Source organism: Cheilinus undulatus, linkage group 12 (genome assembly GCF_018320785.1).
Source record: "Cheilinus undulatus linkage group 12, ASM1832078v1, whole genome shotgun sequence".
Taxonomy (NCBI): domain Eukaryota; kingdom Metazoa; phylum Chordata; class Actinopteri; order Labriformes; family Labridae; genus Cheilinus; species Cheilinus undulatus.
The window spans coordinates 37,687,062-37,702,285 of record NC_054876.1 but is presented as its reverse complement, the minus strand read 5'-3'; positions in this window follow the sequence as shown (position 1 = coordinate 37,702,285).

Below are 15,224 nucleotides of genomic sequence, written 5' to 3'. Positions count from 1 at the left end.
TTAGATTAAAGACGTACAATGAAGATTCAGAATTACTACCGGATGTGCCATACACTAAAAGAATTTTATAAAATTTTCAGTTTGGTTGCAGAAACAGAAAAAACAACATTCAAGTGTGGTTTTATATTGCTTGATGCTTGTATGATACTATTTCAATAAAAGAGAATTTAATAAATAAAAAGCATGTCCCAGCTGCTGTGGTGTAGTGCAGACTGGAGCTGAACGAGACCCAGCATAGGAATGTGTGTCCCTGCCCTCAAGAACCCCAGTGAAGAAAAGGGGCCTTATTGAGTATTGTTGATGTGTTAGAGTCTTTCTGTATTTTACTTTCCAGTGTTCCTGCTTACTATAATTAAAGGCATAAATGAGAAGAAGCTGCACAAAGCAGTGCCTTTGCTGTGCATTAACAATGGCAGTGATTGTGAGTAATGAACATAGATGAGTCCGGATACTCGATCAATGACACCAGTTACAGCGTCCCTCTCTAGACTGTAGAGTCTGCGGTCTGCTGTCCAACACATCATGAACACTACAAACTCAAAGTACAATTCAGCAAACAGCCACAACAGCAAGTACTCTACAGTCATTTATATTAATACCATGGAAGTTATTATGAGGAAAAAAATTGTTATGTTCTTTTTTTGTCATGTGTGAAACTTATGCTGCTGATTTGGCTACAATAATCCTGGTCAAATAAAGGTTAAATTAACACATTTCTTAAAAATGCAAAAATACTAATTATTCCAAATGCAAAAAGCTGTACTGTTCAAAACATAGATTTTTCATCAACATACATATTTGCATTCAGTGCAAGCAGTTTAAAATGTTTATAACTATATTTCATTAAGATGCATTCTGGGGATTTATGCCTTTATTTTAGACAGGGCAGAGAATAGTCAGAAACTGGAAACACAGAGTGGGATGGCATGCAGGAAAGGAGCCATAGGCCTGATATGAACCCAGGCTTTCTTTATACTGTGGTGTTAACTTTTATCAGTTTTTGTTTTGTTGCAGTCTGATGCTAAAATCATTTAAATTCATTTTTTCTTTTATCAATCCAACTCAGTACCCCATCATGAGATTGTTAAACCAGAATTTTAGAAATTTTAGAAAACTGCAGCCCTCCAGTGGCCTTGGATTCATAGCAAAATGGCCTCTCCTCAGTGCAAAAAACACATGAAAGCCCAACTGGAGTTTGCAAAGAAGCACCTGAAGAACTCTGAGACTATGAGAAACAAGGTTCTCTGGTCAGATGAAACCAATATTGAACTGTCTGGCTTCAATTCTAAATGTTATGTCTGGAGGAAACCAGGCACTGCTCATCACCTGCCCGATATCATCCCAGCAGTGAAGCATGGTGGTGGCAGCATCATGTTGTCGGGGTGTTTCTCAGCAAAGGGTATGGGAGAGTGGTCAAGCTTGAGGGAAAGCTAAGTGTAACAAAGTCCAGATATCCTAAATAAAAACTTGAACTTTAACCCTCAGGACCTCAGACTGGGCCAAAGGTTCAGTGGCTAAGGGACAACTCTATGAATGACCTAGAGGGGCCCAGCCAGAGCCCTGACTTTAACCCTATGAATGTCTGTCCACTGATAGTCCCCGTCCAACCTGACTGGGCTTGAGAGGCATTGTAAAGAAGAATGGCAGAAAATCCCCCAATCCATGTGTGCAAAGCTTGTTGCATCATATTAAAAACAAACTTGAGGCTATGAAAGCTGCAAAATGTGCTTCAGCTATATACTCATTATTTAATTTGTATAATGTATAAAATTCTGTTCTTGCTTTGACATAATGGGGTACTGAGTGTAGATTAAAGGTCACATATTATGCACATTCAGGCTTTTCTAGCAAAAATATGTGCCCCTGGCCTGTCCACAATCCAACAAAGAATCAGCCCCCCCCCCCTTCAGAAAATGTGTGCCGAAACAAGTTGTTCTCAGATTTAAGCCACATCCATTTCCTGAGAGGGGCGGAGTCAGACAGCTCATTGACACTTAAAGCCACAGACACAAAAACAGCTCAATCAGAGCAGGGCTGAAACAGAGGGGTTTTAGACATACAAAAATCCTATACTGGAGTCTTTTTCAGCAACAAACTTCACAGGCATGTTTTGTGGACCTCTGAGACCAATATTAACTTGTCTTAAAAGGGTAAAATATGTGACCTTTAATGTGAATAAAAATGAATTTAACTGACTGTAGCATCAGGCTGCAGGATAACAAACCTGAAAAAGTGAATTAGGTCTGAAGACTTTCTGAATGCACTGCAGATGTCACTCTCACCTTTCTAATACTTGTTCTGCCATGTCTTTATGTTTACGTTGGTGTAGAGTGATAAAAACAAACTGCTTGTGTATTTAAATCATAACAAAACCATAGAAAGTAATTTTTAGTTGAAGACAAATGTATTAGCACTCCAGAAGACAGTGGTTCAAGGCTCCTGAGAAGAAACACTATGACATAAGGTCCTCACAATATATAAGGCGACTGTGACCTTTGACCATCAAAGTTTAAAAAAATCTACCCTGAACTCCAAGTGTAGGTGTGTGCCTAATCTGTCAAAAATTCCTTAATAGAGCATCCTTGAAACCTTCTACTCTCAGGATCTGAGGTCACTGGGACCTATGACCTCCAAACTCTAACCTGTTCACCTTAGAGTCAAAGTGGACATTAGTGCGATATTTGAAGAAAATTCCTCAAACATTCTGGAGATATCATGTTTAAGAGAATGGCCTTGATGGATGGACAGACATCCTGATAACATAATGCCTCTGGCCCTGGCTTTTACAAACACTGAGACTTAAAAACATGCTGCTTTATACTGTATATTATATTAAATACAGTATTAAAGCAGCAGATATCCTCAGCCTTAATGTGAGCTGTGCTTTTAAGAGACCTCAGCTGCAGTTTCTGTCAGAGTCCTGGGAGACGCTGCTCTGCTTTAGCGTGGCAGCGTTTCAGCAACTGTCCAGGAAAGTCCTTGACAAAATGGATGAGCAGTGTGGAGAGGATACTGAGGAAACAATGGGTTTTATATAGGGGATACTGTAAATCCAGCTTAATGGATTTAAAAAGATCCAACTTATAATCAGAGTTCTTTAAGGAAACAAGACAATACCAGAGTTTGCACAGCAGTAGTCTCTCAAATTTTCACACTGAACATTTCTTGGAAATCTTAGGACATGCTGACCCTGAAATCCTCCAGAGATGCTTTATCACACGCCCCTCACAGCAGATTTTCTCTGACAGGCTGGAGGAGGGTCTGAGGAGGCTTAACATCATGTTTAAAGGATACAACAGATGTCGAAGTGTAATGTTTGCAGTTCCTGTATGTTCAAGAAGAATTTATGAAGCCTGAGGCTATGATGCTACTTACTCTATATAGACAAAAGTATTTTGTTGCACCTGTTAATTTGTGAATTCTGGTATTTAATTTAGACTCATTGCCACAGGTATATACAATCAAGCACCTAGCCACGCAGTCTCCATTTTCATTCTGAAGAGCTAAGTGGCTTCAAGTGTGGTACTGTGAAAGATGCCACCTTTGCAATAAGGCGGTTTAGTCAGATGTCGTCTCTGCTGGATATTCCACTGTCAACTGATAGTATAAGGAAGTGGAAGCGTTTAGGAACAACAGCAACGTTAAATCACAGAGGGGCCAACAAGGTTCATGGTGCATATAACATGCATGGTGCAGAACAAGATGATGGATGGATGGATGGATGGATGGATGTCAGTACCTTCACAGGGTCACATGATAAGAACTGGATCATTCTTGCACACTAGATATTTATGATAATAACCTGCTGCATTCACACAACAGCTTACCTTTAACCTGCTGAGACCTGAGCTTTTGTTAGGAATGCATTTTTAGTTTCAGTCACTTATTTAAGATGAGTGGGACCTGATAAACACAAAAAACTTGGCCTTGGCAGGATTATCTCACTTTTCAACACACAATTTGTATTTATTTTATTTTTTCTTTCTTTTTTTTTTCTTTACATTTTTTTTGTGTGTTTCAGCAAGTTGGAAGGGGTTTAGGTTGGGGGACTAAATTTCTACTTTAAATTCTCTTTAAAAAATGACCATAGATTTCCAAAACATTATAAATCTCCCTAAATTCACCCACATTTTCAAGACGTGGCCAAAAAATTCTGCTAAATTCAAAATATCCCTTTAGAAATTAAAAATATTTAGCAAGCATCTCAGTAAACATTTCCTAAAAACAAACAAACAACAACAAAAAAAAAACAACATATACAGGAAAAATTCATGGAAAATTCTAAAATTTCATTTCAAATTCAACAAAATTTACAAATAAATTCCCCCAAAATTCCATGGAAGATTATTGAACATTTCCAAACAATAACCCCAGTGTCCAAAAAAAAAAAAAAAAATCCTAAAAAATTCCCAGAAAATTTAGAAGGATATTCACCGCCCAAATTTCCAAATCAAATTCCTCCTCATTTACAAATAAACTCACCAAATTCTCTTAAAAGTGCTTTAAAATGTCAAAGCTCACTCCCCCCTCTCCAAATACAAACATATCCCTAAAAATCCTTTTAAATTTTTAAGTGAATTCTCCAGACATTCAAAGAAAATTCTTAAACTTTTATATTAATTCTGAACAACTATCTAAAAGAAATCTTATTGCCAAAAATGAATTCTATGCTGTAGGAAAGCCAAAATAAGATGTCCTCAAATGTACACACAAGGTCTCAGGAGGTTAATTCTTTCTGAAGTTTCATTGGAGGCTGGCACGAAAAATCTGGATGAAAATATGGCTGTTTGCTTTCACACGTCGGGGATTTTCCAGGAGAGTAGGAGAGTAGACCAGTAGTTGTGAATGGAATAAATGTTGTCACAGACCACAGACAGAGATAGTGAAACAGTTTTTACTGGTGATGTGACATATACAGTTTATTTTGAGGAGCTTGATCCAGGTAGAGAAGGGCACATTATCACATTTTTCTGATTTTTTCCACAGAATTTTATGAATTTGTCCACTGAAAGGGCACACTACAGGGCACCTTATCATGTTTCATTTACCATAGTGTATCCAATAGGGTATGTTCACAGCATTTTTCCATACTTTAGGGCATCAAGGGGCCTCTTCTGTGCCCATCTGGGTCCACCAAAGCTCCCCAGTACTGATATGATTCTTAAGGTGGACTTCTGCTCACAGTATGTGACCATGTTTTGTTGATTTGTCCTAATACTTTTGAAAATGCTTTAACTTCGGACATCTCAACCATCCTTGTGTCCTTTTGTTTATTGTCCAATGTTAGTATGCATTGTTTGAATGGATGGTTTGCATCAGCTTAATATACCATAGCTTGCTAGCTTTTTGAAGGAAAATCACCCCAATCTCGGCACCTATGTGTGCTCCACTTACATGTCGGCCACATATAAACTCTGCAGCTCTCTTCATCACTGCACCACTTCACACACAACTTCACTGCTTTACAGCCATATTTGGTTAGACCTGGGATAGGCATGCAGTAGATCAGTCGCTCTAGTAGGACTAATGGGTCTAACCCAGATTTTTATCAGGTACATGCTCTCATCCCTCCAGTGGTTCCCTGTAGATTTTTCATTATAAATGTTTTTTCTCATTTTTAAATCACTCCATGCTTTTTCTTCCTTGTGTCCAACCTTTTAATCCTGTACGTTCCTGCACGATCACTCTGGTCTTCTGATCCGTTTTTCCTGGTCATCTCTTGAGCTCAGAGGAAACTCCGAGGCAACTGAACTTTTTCAGTTTACAGAACTAACTACAGCCTCACATTAGATGTGCTAACTCCTTTTTAAACAGCTCTAAACAGTATGGAAAACTGCTCTGAAAGGATTAAAAACAACACAGCTCTGTTTAAGTAAACTTTGTCCTGTATTACTCTGGATTGAGGAGAACTGCTTTAAAGTTGTTCTTGGAGTTTAAAATAACCTGAAGACATTACTTTGCAAGCAGAGTGAATTTTACTTCAAATAGACTGGGATCACATGTAATATTTTTCAGAGTCAAATTTTATTCAAGTTGAGTAAAATTTACTCAGCTAAATTCACTGTTTACTTTTGACTTTTTCTCAGTTTTCTAACACAGTTCTTGTGCTGAATCAAATATTTTATAGTCACGAGTACTCAGGCAGCTAAATGGCTTAGGTCTGCATTAAAAGCATTGTAATAAGTATTTTGTCTATGAGGATTTAAATGGAGAATTTCACTTCTGGAGACCAGACCATAAACTGACTGTCTGTTCTCACTGATAAATAACTCCTGTGGAAGTGCACTTCCACATTCACACTGGAAACAGTCCCACATGTGCTCTGGCATCACCTCCAGCATGACTGTGGAAGTGCACTTTTTAAGTGCATTTCTCCTTCATTGTGAGAAATTTATGTATGAAAATAATTTTTTTTGGTTTAGTAAATATGCCTTATGAGGGGCCTTTGTAATAAACTTAAAGCAAGAAGTGGTATTAAGAAGGAAGCGGCTGTTAACTTGGTGGACGTGCCTTGGGTGGGATTTCTATGTAATGGCAACTGAACCGGTGACAGCCTCCATGACAAGACATGGAATTATAAAAATTAAGAATTTCTCTGTCTTTGAAAACTTAAGGAAACATTTGAGATACTAAGATCTTATTTAGATATATTTATATATAATCTAGGACTCACTTTTTCAGTTAATATAAATATTTCATTGCAGAAATTCTACACATTGAATCTTTAAGTATACTGCAATAAAGTAAATAACAGATGAGATTAGGAATGCACTCTCAGTTTTTCCGGTTTAAACATAAAAGCTGTAAAGAGAGGATCTTTACCCTGGAATGAGTTTTCTAAAAGTTCATCTCCAGTGACCTAAAACATAGTTTTCAGGTGTTAAAGAGGCTCTTCGTCTCTATACGTCAGCTCTGGGATTGACCAGTCTAGGGTGTACCTGCTTCTTGGCCATTGTAGGGATTGGCTCCTGTCCCCCTGTGACCCTGAACAGGATTATGTTAGATAATGGATTATCTAATGTATATCTCACCTATGTTTTAATAGTGTATGTAAATGTTTATGTGGTATAGTTTTCCAATAAATAACTGCAATTTTATGATCTCCACATTCTATTTAACATGTATATATTCAAATTTATGTTGATAACAGCTGAAAAACTGCTGACATGTATTGGCCTGGCACTCTGCATAAAGCAGCGTTGAACAGCTGCTGAGGTGTCTCAGCTCATCAAACCCTCATCACAATATTTCCTTCTTTCGCTCTCATTCAGCAGTTTGAATTCAATCTCTCCATGTTTGTGTATTGACATGTGATCCTCTGTTCCCTGCTAAAACAGCGGGCAAAAATCAATAAAAAAGCCTCCTACAATACTGAGAAATGTCCCCAAAGTCCAGTGGAGCAGCATTTTCTTTCTCCCCCTCCCCTTCTCCTCTGTCCCCCTCCCTCTCTCTCCTCTGTTTCTTCTATAAGCCGACCTCTACTGTATCTACCCCTGGCATCACACTGCAGAGCTGTGAGGGAAGCTCAAACTGCATCAGACAAGGTGAGAGTGATTTATCTGCTTTTATTTGCTGCATGGTGGAATATTCAAGTGTGCTATTGTGTACAGTGGTTTTCTTTAAGCATGGGTGAAATATTTGTCCTAAAACTAGAGCCAGCACAAGAGCAAATATTTGACTGAATGAAGGCGAGAGTGGCTTTGCATCAAACAGAGCTGCATGTATTTTCTTTACATATTCAATGCAAGCCTGCAAACAACCAGCAAGTGCTCTCGAGGGAGGCTGAGGACAGAAATGTGTCAGTGTTGGCATCTCACCAAAGAAGTTTGCAGCTCATGTCTTTGCAGCGGGAGGCTGTATCGTTGTGTAGTCTTATGGTCCAGTGACTTTTTCCTACAGTAACCTCTGAGGGTTTGCTTTGAGCTGCAGAAATGTGGTATTCATGTCTCTGAAATCTGAGCCTGCTCTTTACAGCGCAGTCAGCTGTATTTGATTCAAACCTCAATATTGTAAAGACATGAATGACAAAATGAATGGGCCCCCTGCTGTGTAGTAATTACCTGCTGATTGCTCTGAATTAATCCTGTTTTTGCTTTTTTTGCAGGAAAGTTTGGATAATGTTCTTTCTTATGACGATTTTACTGTTTGGTGAGATATTTCATGGTTTACAAGATCTTAAGATGCCTCATATTTGCATGTTTTTTCCTAGTTTCTCATCTTTGATCTTCTCCTAATGCCGAGCACACATATAGCTCATTATTTAGTGTTTTAATGGGTTAGTTGAATGTCTGATGAGTTCTTTGTCTTGTGCTTTGACAGGCTTAGCCTCAGCCCAGAAAATAATTCAGTTAGCCTACTGCTCGTTAGATGAGCACAACCTCAGGATGGACTGCAAATACGCGCTTCCCGCTGAGTCACCAGAACCGTTCTGCAAGTATACCCACGGTGAGAGACTCTTTGACACCACTGACCCAGACGAGGAGCAGCATGCCCCCTTCAGGAAACGCGCAAAAGTCCGCATCTTTCCCGGCAACAACTGTCGCCTGCTATTCAAAAACCTGCCCAACGGCAAGTCCAACTTCACCTGCAACATCAAATATGCTGACTCAGTCATAGCAACCAAAACCTCAGTGGTGGACAAAAGTAAGCTCATTCTGTTTTACATGCATATCTTTTTATTTTACATGCACAAGAAATCCCCCCAGCAGAAGCCTCTTCCTTCTGAACCTGCACTATTGTTCTTATTGCAGAGCTCCTCCTCCCCTGCTCGGCGTGGAGTGTCCTGTTACAGAGCTGCAGTGGCCTACTGCTGACCTTGATGACACTTCCAATGCTGCTGGAAATTCACTGGCTGTGAACAAAGGCGCCAAACTGCTGCATACGTTAACACTGCACCCATAATTACCTGGTGACTGCTGTCGGACGCTCCTGAAGTTGTGTGTATGCACAAAGTGCAATGAGATGAACTGGACGCACTGCAAAAACTCAAACCTTAGCAGATGTTTTCATCTGATCTCTGGGTATAAAGAGCCACATTCATCAGGCCAGGAAATGTGTTATTATTCTAGATATCCCAGGGAATTTTCAGTGACAGTTTAGCTGGTATGAGAGGGATGCATCATGCTCATACATCAGTGATAACTAAATGGAGGCCCCTGGGTCAGGCTCCACCAGGGCAGAGTTTCTAGTCCTTGTTTAAATTTTACACAGAATCGAAGTTTTAGCAATTTTATATGGTGAGTAAAATAATGTAATTATCACAAAGTTCCCTCTCTAGTTGGACTATCTTTGGGACCTATCCGGGCTTTTCTATTACATTGAACAGCTTGGCTCTACTTGGTTTGACTCGGCATGAGGATTTGATTTACCACCACAACTGAGCCACCCGTATGAGGTTAAATACCTGTGCTTCAGTAAGAACTGTTTTGTCCAAGAGTAGGCCATTGTTTCTACTTCTAAGTTTCTTCTTCTGTTTTTCTCCTCCACTGATTAAAGGCTCGATTATACTCTACACACATACAACAATAGATCTTTGCATCTGAAATGTTGCAACTGTCGTTGCCCTTATGCTTCTGTGCATCTGTTATGTTGGAGTGAACATCTAAAATTTAATCCACTAGGGGTCGCTGTCTCTCACTGAGCAACTTTGATGTTGCTCTATTTGTCCCATAGACTGAAGAAAGAATGGTCCATCCTCTACTCAGCTGCGCTCTTGTAGTTGTCTATCTTTGTGCCCAGGTGAGCTAACATCATTAACTGGGTTTCCATTACACTCGGAAATGCGCAAACTCTAAATGGAAATGGAAATGGAATGTAATGGAAACACCTACATTTCGAAAAAACCCTAAAATATCGCAAAAATATTTTACACTTTCATGAGGAGGCTTTTCAGGCGTTTCGATATAGAAATATATTGCAAAAGTGTAATGGAAACACTTTTTCCACATTTGCAAGTCACGGGACATGACACATGGTGTCACATGACCTGTCACTCCGAGACAACATGGCGTGGTACGTGTGGGCAGAAGAAGAGACGAGGCTTTTCTTAACATCATACTTACACACTTGTACGTGGTTTTTGCCATACATACGGACTTTACCTCTGAACTTTCATCCAAAATTATCGAGGCAACCGCCATAGATGAAACCAAAACCATACCAACACACAACAGGTTTTGAGCGTCAAGCTTCCCTGCAGCGATTCACGTGAGATGAGATTTTTACGAAAATTGCAAGGCCTATGCCCAAAAATCCCTTCAATGGAAACGCATTCAAAGCGCAATTATACTTAATCGAAATTTAAAAAACATCGCTTTGATTGTGCGAAAAACTGTAATGGAAACTCAGCTATTGATATGTTTGCATTTTCTAACATCTCACTCTATATTCTTATTTCCTAGGGAAAATCAATTAAGTCTCGCCTTCTTCAAAAGATTCTTTTTCGTTGTGTTTTGCTACACTGGGTCAAACTTTTGGCTGCATTGCTCAACACTGCCCCCATGATTGGCAGTGGCATTGCTACGTTTGACCCACATTCGTAAGCTTTGGGAAAACAGATGAAAAACAGATATAATAAATGCAGAGAGGCTCATCTGTATTTGTATGTGTTTCAGATGTAGAGCTAAATAATCCTCAACAGGCAAACTGAATGAAAACTTCCTTCTGTGATGAACAAGTGTGAACAAGAGGTCAGGACATTTTCAGGGTATGTTACCCTGTAGAAAGTTCCTGAGTTGCATAATTTTCTAGTACAGGACATTTTGTCTTTTTTCCATGTGTTTTCTATGGCTGGGAAATCAGTCACCTGTCTTCCCAGGTTTTCCAGGATTCATGGGAACCCTGTTGTAGGGTGAATGTGGCTTTTATTAAATGCAATGAGATATTATTGACAAATACACTAAGGTTTGGGTCTTTGCAGTGTAGAATTGATATCTGGTGTGTCCCAGGCCTGCTTACTCTGCGTATGTCTGCACTCAATACTAAGCACATGTACTTATGCATACACTTTATACTCTGCAATACTCTCACATATAAACAGCTGTTTGATTGTACAGTAGAAGCCTGTTGGATCCATGTTGGTTTCTAGCAGACGTGCCTAACAGAGTGACGGTGTAGCCCTGCTGAAAGTGTCAAGGCTGCAGTGACGGACCGCTGCGCTAAACTGACCTCTGTTACTTACTTGTTATTATGAATTGACGACTCTTTTCAGTATGTGTATGTACTAAAATGCTGTTTTGTTAAAAGTGGTGATGCCTTATGGCTTCACGCTGCAAGCTTTCCCAGAATACTTTGAGAATAGCTCACCAGAAAGGCCACTTTTAACAGCTTTTCTCCCTCATAATGTGAAATTCATCCATGAAACAAAAATGGCGGTTTACTGTTTTCTGTTCAAAATGACAACCAAGCAGTGGAGGAGTGTGGACTCAGAGGGTCTGCACTGTCATGAGTAACAAGCAGAAGACTAAACATCTGTTCTGTTTTATTCAATACTAAGACTCAGTATTCTTGTGATTGTAATTATGATATTGAGCTTTAACCTCCAGTCTTAATCACAAAAAGATGTAAAAGAAGAAATATAAATGAGGGTATCAAATGAAAGAGATTTTATAGAGGGATAAAAAGTGCGTTTGCTGAACAATCTGGCCAAATGTCCCTTCTCAAAAGTGATGTAAAGTCATCCGCCGCAGAGCGACATTAATGCTGACTTTCATCACTCTTTAAAGAAGGCAATCTATTTCGCCGGACTGAAATGTGTCCCTTGTGTCTCTTCTTGGCTGCCAAATGAGGAGGGCAGATAGAGGAGACCTTGTGTCTCACAGCTCCGCTAGAGGAAGATTGTGTTGTACCTGTCGATAAGAGCTGGAAGGGTATCAGAGATAGTCCTGGCACAGATTCTTCTTAACATAAGGCAGAGAGAGAAAAACTTTGAAACAGGTTCTGAATAATGTATGCATGAGCAATAAAGTCTGTACTCTATTTTACTCTATTGTGAGGAGACAGTGTATAAAGTCCCTCAAATATTGTAACTAATGAAACCAAAAGTCTTTATTTTGCCTTTCACTTGTGCCTGAGATACACGGTCCATGTTCAGTTGAGGCTTGTTATAAAAAAAAAAAAACACAGTTTGACTCTGTAGGTTTAAATTGTTGTTTCTGTTTATAGATTTACAGAATATGCTTTAAATGATGCACTGATTTCTCTGGTAATAATGTAAAGGATTTTTACTCATGTATATAGTTGAGTAGGTGGTGTGTAGCCAAAGCACAATCATTTAATTGCACTGAGAGCACTGCTGTAACTATGTGCTGTATAATGACAATAAACCAATCATGGCACTGAAGAAGAACAATGCTAATGAAGTGGAACCAAATATTTCATTAAATACCTTTATGCATGAACTCTGGCATGCTTTCACATTGTATTTGTATTATGAGCTGCATACTGATGCAGTGGTTTTACATTGCAGTAAGTCCAAACACATGTTGGGTTGATTGATGACTCTAAATTGTCTGTAGGTGTGAGTGTGCCTGAATTGTCTTTGTATGTCAGTCCTCTTACTGGGTGTTCCCTGCCTCTCGCCCAAGCTGGGATCAGCTCCACCTCCCATGAACACAGCTACTTTAAAAATGGTGACATAAGATATGATTACATATGGTCACCCATGAAACATGTCCATCTATTGTTGTATGGTGCTGTAAATGTCCAGGAGAGGGCAGCACTGTATCAACCTGGATTATGAAGAAGGACATGACTACAGAACTGCAGTTATGGGGAAACACTAACATACATTTGAAAATGTAAAAAGTAGAGCCTGTAGAGACCACATAGATAGATAGGTAGGTAGCGGTGAGAGAATCAACTTTCTAGTGTTATTAAATTATTCAGATTGAAAAAACAATTAGTCTAAATCCCAGTTTAATTATCAGTTGAATTTTTAAACTTTGGAATATTTAACCAAAGTCGGGTTTAACAAGACAAATGTTTTATTTCATTGCTCATAAACCCCAATTTTAGTTCTCAGTTGGATTTTGTCAACAAAATGTCTGGATTAACTTTACACACTTTTGAGGATTTAAATTTTTATGTTTTTTTGTGGAATTATTGTGGATGTAAAATTCATCACAGGAGGGTTTTTCTTCCGACCACACAAGAGCAGATATACAGCAGACATGAGTGAGTAAAGGGCTACAGATTGAAGTCAGACAGGATTAAAACAGTCTTTGTAACTTTTTAATACTCAGTATTTTATCCTGGATCTCGAAACAGTAGGTACCTATGGAAGTGATGGATGTTTTACGCTTTTATTGATTTTATAGATCAATCATGGCTGATGTGATTTGGCTTTTTGACCAAAAACAACCTCTTTAATGTCAAAGTAAAAAGAGATTTATACACAGTAATGTCAATGAAAGGGGACATATTATGCAAAAATCACTTTTTCAGGCTTTTCTAACAAAGATATGTGCCCCTGGCCTGTCCACAGTCCCCCCAAGTACCAGAAAAATCCATTCCCACCCCCGTCTCTTTTTCCACCTTACAGAATATGTGTGCAGAAACAAGCCGCTCTCAGATTTTCCCCTCGTGACCTAATGTGGGGAGTTAGCACCGCCCCCAGGTTCGGTTGGCCCTCCCTGCTTGGAAGAAAATTCCCCCCTCCTCTCCTGATCCTCCTCTCAGCTGCCAGCTGAGATGCTGGATGGCTCAGTGGGTAACAGTGCTGATTTTGGTCTACGAGATTGATGGTTTGAATCTCAGTCGGGTCCTTAACTTTGGATAAAAGTGTCTGTAACATCAGGAGTGCAGCATCCATTTCCTGAAGGGGTGTGATCAGGGGCGGAGTCAGACAGCTCGTTAAGATTTAAAGACACAGCAGCTCGTTCTGAGCAGTGCTGAATCAGAGGGGTTTTCAGACGTGCAAAAATCCATTACTAGAGTGTTTTTTCAGCAACAAACTTCACGGACATGTTTTGGGGACCTATGAGACCAAAATAGACTTGTCTTAAAAGGGTAAAATATGTCCCCTTAAAAAAAAAAATATATATATAGGTAAAATAAGTGACTTAATAAATATTGATCCCCCTCAAGTCAGTTTTTAGTAGATGCACCCCTGGCTGCAATAACAGCAGGGAGTCTGTTTGGATCGGTCTCAATCGCAATTTTACTAATTTTTTTTGCAAAACTGCTTAAGCTCTGTCAGCCCTTTTAAAGTCCAGCCTCAAATGCTCTGTTGGATTGAGGTCTGGGCTTTAACTTGGCCGCTCAAGAACATTCACCTTGTCTTTAAACCATTTCTGTGTAGCTTTAGCTGTATGATTCAATTCATTGTTTTGCTGGAAAATACATCCTCTCCCAAGCTGTAATTCATTTGCAGACTGAATAATATTGCAGCAAAATATAGGAAAATCCTGGAAGACATTCATTCAATAATATCATACATCCCAACTTTTTGTTGATGAGCGAGGGAGAAAATGAGAGGAGAGAGAGGAAAAGGCAAGCAACCTGGCTCTCCCTGGAAAGCGACTAGTGGCGTGGTCTAGTTATACTGACCAGTGGAACAATTAGCTTGGATGCAGCATCAGCGACAGTTTTGATCAAAACTGGACCACATTTCTTGAATACAAAAAACCAAAGAACTGCACTGAAGCTTTTCTTGGTAAGTGTTTTTGCTTTTCTCCTGTCTGGCTTTGACATAAGTCACCAGTTGGCTCCTCTGATAGTGAACAACGATAAAGGCAGTTGTCAAGTTCACTCTCTGGAGCTGCCTGTGCCCACTGTGTCATATGTTTCATCACTCTGAATGGCCCACAACAAACAAGACAGACAGAACATTTATTCAATCACTTTCTGAGATCTTTTTTCAAAGGTTCAGCCCTTCTCAAACTCAGACTATGCTCGGTCGCCCACACAGATGTGAGATATATCCCATGCAATGGATTCGTGAAACAGTCTACACTCTTAGAAGTAAAGGTGCTGAATAGAACCAAAAAAGGTTCTTCAGCCCGTCCACATAGGAGAACCCGTTTTGGTGCCTGTTAGAACCCTTTACAAATGTTCCACCTGGGAACCCTTCCAGACAGTTATACCTGGAACCATCTGTGAAAGGTTTCACCCAGAACCCTCTATGAGAGGTTCTACAAAGAACCCTGCAAGGCTGTAGTGGTTTCACTGATAACCCTTACTGAGGGTTTCATCTAGAACCCACACAGGGACCACTTTATAAAGGA